This window comes from Mus caroli, unplaced genomic scaffold (assembly GCF_978045245.1).
Source record: "Mus caroli unplaced genomic scaffold, Mus_caroli_1 scaffold_10, whole genome shotgun sequence".
NCBI lineage: Eukaryota > Metazoa > Chordata > Mammalia > Rodentia > Muridae > Mus > Mus caroli.
Window position 1 is genome coordinate 90,652,300 of NW_028227265.1, and position 6,000 is coordinate 90,658,299.

Below are 6,000 nucleotides of genomic sequence, written 5' to 3' on the forward strand. Positions count from 1 at the left end.
GTGGCAGCAGGCTTCCAGTGGTACAGTCAGAGCTGGGAATCACTGATGGCTTCAGATTGTCCTTGGTGGTGCCAGGCCTCTAGAGATGCAGGCTGTGTTGTGACTTGGGAAATGGAGTACAGACGGGTTGGGACCAATCTTGACTCTGGTGGGTTTGGCCAAAGGGCCTGACAGGCAGGGAATTAGGGTAGGAGTGTCACTTTGTGGTTGCTAATGGCTGCAGACATCTGGGATTGTGGCTAGAGGTGTGGAATGGAAGATGGGACTCAGACGGGCCAAGCCAAACCTCAAGGCCATTGGGCTCAAGCACAACTCAGCTGGCAGGGCTGTGGGGCTTGGGCTGGTGTTAGCTTTCTAATAGTGGTTCTTTTCTTATTTTCTTTTCTCTGAAGTATAGAGAAACAATTACACATATACCAATATGCCTTGACAAAGATGGCTTTAGTTCAGAAACACTAGTATTATTGATTGACACATACTCCTCTTTAGAATACTAAGTGTGAGGCTGGAGAGATAGCTAAGCAGTTAAGAATGCATAATATCACCTTTTCATGTGTATAGTCCCTATATACACAAATGCAGTGACACACACATACACACACACACACACACACACACACACTCATGCATACACATAAAGAGAAAATGTTGAAGTTTAGGTAAAGGTAATTTGGGAGCACATATATAACGTTATTTTCTTTACTGAAGTGAATATAAAAGAAATAAGCATAGATATCTTCCAAATCAAAAATTTCCCTGAGTTTGACAGAAGCAGCAATAAAAGTAAGAATGAGGATGCCAAAAGAAGGATCTAATGATTGCAGAGCAGCCAAGGTCTAGCAACACAGGACCTTCAGGTTTTCTATTTCTATTGTTCCAGGAATGTGGACAGATAGAGACCTAATGATGAGGGCCAGAGGCAGGAGGAAGAAGAACTCGGGCCTTGTGGGGGTTCACATGGTTTGTGTTGAGATTTAATGGCACTGGACAGTTTTTTTGTTTGGTTGGTTTTTTTATTTTTTTTATTACATATTTTCCTCAATTACATTTCCAATGCTATCCCAAAAGTCCCCCACACCCTCCCCTCCACTTCCCTACCCACCCATTCCCACGTTTGGCCCTGATGTTCCCCTGTACTGGGACATATAAAGTTTGCGTGTCCAATGGGCCTCTCTTTCCAGTGATAGCCGACTAGGCCATCTTTTGATACATATGCAGCTAGAGTCAAGAGCTCCAGGGTCTGGTTAGTTCATAATGTTGCACCTACAGGGTTGCAGGTCTCTTTAGCTCCTTGGATACTTTATCTAGCTCCTCCATTGGGGGCCCTGTGATCCATCCAATAGATGACTGTGAGCATCCAATTATGTGTTTGCTAGGCCCCTGCCTATTCTCACAAGAGACAGCTATATCAGGGTCCTTTCAGCAAACGCTTGCTAGTGTATGCAATGCTGTCATTGTTTGGAAGCTAATTATGGGATGGATCCCTGGATATGGCAGTCTCTAGATAGTTCATTCTTTTGTCTCAACTCCAAACTTTGTCTCTGTAATCCTTCCATGGGTGATTGTTTCCAATTCTAAGAAGGGGCAAAGTGTCCACATTTTGGTCCTCGTTATTCAGTTTCATGTGTTTTGCAAATTTTATCTTATATCTCGCTATACTAAGTTTCTGGGCTAATATCCACTTATTGGTGAGTACATATCATTTGAGTTCTTTTGTGATTGTGTTACCTCACTCAGGATAATGCCCTCCAGGTCCAACCATTTGCCTAGGAATTTCATAAAATCATTCTTTTTAATAGCTGAGTAGTACTCCATTGTGTAAATGTACCACATTTTTTGTATCCATTCCTCTGTTGAGGGGCATATGGGTTCTTTCCAGTCTCTGGCTATTATAAATAAGGCTGCTATGAACATAGTGGAGCATGTGTCCTTCTTACCCGTTGGGACATATTCTGGATATATGCCCAGGAGAGGTATTGCAAGATCCTCCGGTAGAGTCACTGGACAGTTTTAAGAAACTTGACTTGTTTTCTTGGCTCCAGGACTCCGCCGAACTTAGGAACTTAGTCTTCACAGGTGAGAGTGTGCACCACAGAGGCAGACAGCTACTGGGACAGGCGGGAACCACAGAGCCACTGAGGCAGCACCCGTTTCGGGCCACAGACATCCGGCCACCCTCCCAGCCGGAGGAGGACAGGAGTCCACCCTGCACGGGAGCCCTCTGCCTCAGGAGCAGGGAGCACCATCTTGGTTCCAGGACTCCGCAGAACTGAGGAACTTAGTCTGCACAGGTGAGAGTGTGCACCACAGAAGCTGACAGCTTCTGTGACCTGCCAAAGCAACACAGCATCTGGGAAAGGTCCTGTTTTGGGCCTTCTTCTTCGGCCAGGAGGAGATCCAAACACTAGATATCTGTGCACCTTCCCTGTAAGAGGAGATCTTGCCAGCAGAGAGTGCTCTAACCACTGAAACTCAGAGGAGAGAGCCTATCTCCCAGGTCTGCTGATAGACAGTAATCAGAATCACCAGAAGAACAATCTCTAAACAGAGATAACTATAACAACTAACTCCAGAGATTACCAGATGGTGAAAGATAAACATAAGAATCTTACTAACAGAAACCAAGACCACTCACCATCATCAGAACCCAGCACTCCCACTTCGCCCAGTCCAGGGCACCCCAACACACCCAAAAAGCTAGACCTGCATTTAAAAGCATATCTCATGATGATGGTAGAGGACATCAAGAAGGACTTTAATACCTCACTTAAAGAATTACAGGAGAACATTGCTAAAGAGTTATAAGTCCTCAAAGAAAAACAGGATAACACAATCAAACAGGTAGATGTCCTTAAATAAAAACAGGAAAAGACAACCAAACAGGTAGAAGTCCTTAAAGAAAAACAGGAAAACACATCCAAACAGGTGATGGAAAAGAACAAAACCATACTAGACATAAAAAGGGAAGTAGACACAATAAAGAAAATCCAAAATGAGGCAACACTGGAGATAGAAACCCTAGGAAAGAAATCTGGAACCATAGATGCGAGCATCAGCAACAGAATACAAGAGATGGAAGAGAGAATCTCAGGTGCAGAAGATTCCATAGAGAACATCGGCACAACAATCAAAGAAAATGGAAAATGCAAAAGATCCTAACTCAAAACATCCAGGAAATCCAGGACACAATGAGAAGACCAAACCTACGGATAATAGGAGTGGATGAGAATGAAGATTTTCAACTCAAAGGACCAGCAAATATCTTCAACAAAATTATAGAAGAAAACTTCCCAAATCTAAAGAAAGAGATGCTCATGAACATACAAGAAGCCTACAGAACTCCACATAGACTGGACCAGAAAAGAAATACCTCCTGACACATAATAATCACAACAACAAATGCACTAAATAAAGATAGAATACTAAAAGCAGTAAGACAAAAAGGTCAAGTAACATATAAAGGCAAGCCTATCAGAATTACACCAGATTTTTCACCAGAGACTATGAAAGCCAGAAGATCCTGGACAGATGTTATACAGACACTAAAAGAACACAAATGCCAGCCCAGGCTACTATACCCAGCCAAACTCTCAATTAACATAGATGGAGAAACCAAAGTATTCCACGACAAAACTAAATTCACACATTATCTTTCCACGAATCCAGCCCTTCAAAGGACAATAACAGAAAAAAAAAAAAAAACAAAAAAAAACAAAAAAAAAACAATACAAGGACGGGAACCAAGCCCTAGAAAAAACAAGAAGGTAATCCCTCAACAAACCTAAAAGAATACAGCCACAAGAACAGAATGCCATATTTAACAACAAAAATAACAGGAAGCAACAATTATGTTTCCTTAATATCTATTAATATCAATGGACTCAACTCCCCAATAAAAAGACATTGACTAACAAACTGGCTACACAAACAAGACCCAACATTTTGCTGCTTACAGGAAACTCATCTCAGAGAAAAAGATAGACACTACCTCAGAATGAAAGGCTGGAAAACAATTTTCCAAGCAAATGGTATGAAGAAACAAGCTGGAGTAGCCATTCTAATATCTGATAAGATTGACTTCCAACCCAAAGTCATCAAAAAAGACAGGGAGGGGCACTTCATACTCATCAAAGTTAAAATCCTCCAAGAAGAACTATCAATTCTGAATATCTATGCTCAAAATACAAAGGCAGCCACATTCATTAAAGAAACTTTAGTAAAGCTCAAAGCACACATTGCACCTCACACAATAATAGTGGGAGACTTCAACACACCACCTTCACCAATGGACAGATCATGGAAACAGAAACTAAACAGGGACACAGTGAAACTAACAGAAGTTATGAATCAAATGGATCTGGCAGATATCTACAGAACATTCTATCCTAAAACAAAAGCATATACCTTCTTCTCAGCACCTCATGGAAACTTCTCCAAAATTGACCACATAATTGGTCACAAAACAGGCCTCAACAGATACAAAAATATTGAAATTGTCCCATGCATCCTATCAGATCACCATGGACTAAGGCTGATCTTCAATAACAAAATAAATAATAGAAAGCCAACATTCACGTGGAAACTGAACAACACTCTTCTCAATGATACCTTGGTCAAGGAAAGAATAAAGAAAGAAAATAAGGACTTTTTAGAGTTCAATGAAAATGAAGCCACAACATACCCAAACTTATGGGATGCAATGAAAGCATTTCTAAGAGGAAACCTCATAGCTCTGAGTGCCTCCAAAAAGAAACTAGAGAGAGCACACATTAGCACACCTAAAAGCTCTAGAACAAAAGGAAGCAAATTCACCCAAGAGGAGTAGACAGCAGGAAATAATCAAACTCAGGGGTGAAATCAACAAAGTGGAAACAAGAAGAACAATTCAAAGAATAAACAAATCAAGGAGCTGGTTCTTTGAGAAAATCAACAAGATAGATAAACCCTTAGCCAGACTCACTAGAGGGCACAGGGAAAGCATTCTAATTAACAAAATCAGAAATGAAAACAGAGACATAACAACAGATCCTGAAGAAATCCAAAACACCATCAGATCCTTCTACAAAAGGCTATACTCAACAAAACTGGAGAACCTGGATGAAATGGAGAAGTTTCTAGACAGATACCAGGTACCAAATTTGAATCAAGATCAGGTTAATGATCTAAACAGCCCTATATCCCCCAAAGAAATAGAAGCAGTCATTAATAGTTTCCCAACCAAAAAAAGCCCAGGACCAGATGGGTTTAGTGCAGAGTTCTATCATACCTTCATAGAAGATCTAATCCCAGTTCTTCACAATCTATTCAACAAAATAGAAACAGAAGGTACTCTACCCAACTCATTCTATGAAGCCACAATTACTCTGATACCTAAACCACAAAAAGACCCAACAAAAATAGAAAACTTCAGACCAATATCCCTTATGAATATTGATGCAAAATCCTCAATAAAGTTCTTGCTAACCGAGTCCAAGAACACATCAAAACAATCATCCATGCTGACCAAGTAGGTTTCATCCCAGGGATGCAGGGATGGTTCTATATATGGAAATCCATCAATGTAATCCAGTATATAAACAAACTCAAAGACAAAAACCACATGATCATCTCTTTAGATGCGGAAAAAGCATTTGACAAGATCCAACACCCATTCATGATAAAAATCTTGGAAAGATCAGGAATTCAAGGCCCATACCTAAACATGATAAAAGCAATCTACAGCAAACCAGTAGCCAACATCAAAGTAAATGGTGAGAAGCTTGAAGCAATCCCACTAAAATCAGGAACTAGACAAGGCTGTCCACTCTCTCCATACCTATTCAACATTGTACTTGAAGTCCTAGCCAGAGCAATTCGACAACAAAAGGAGATTAAAGGGATACAAATTGGAAAAGATGAAGTCAAAATATCACTCTTTGCAGATGATATGATAGTATATATAAGTGACCCTAAAAATTCCACCAGAGAACTCCTAAACCTGATAAACAGCTTCGGTGAAGT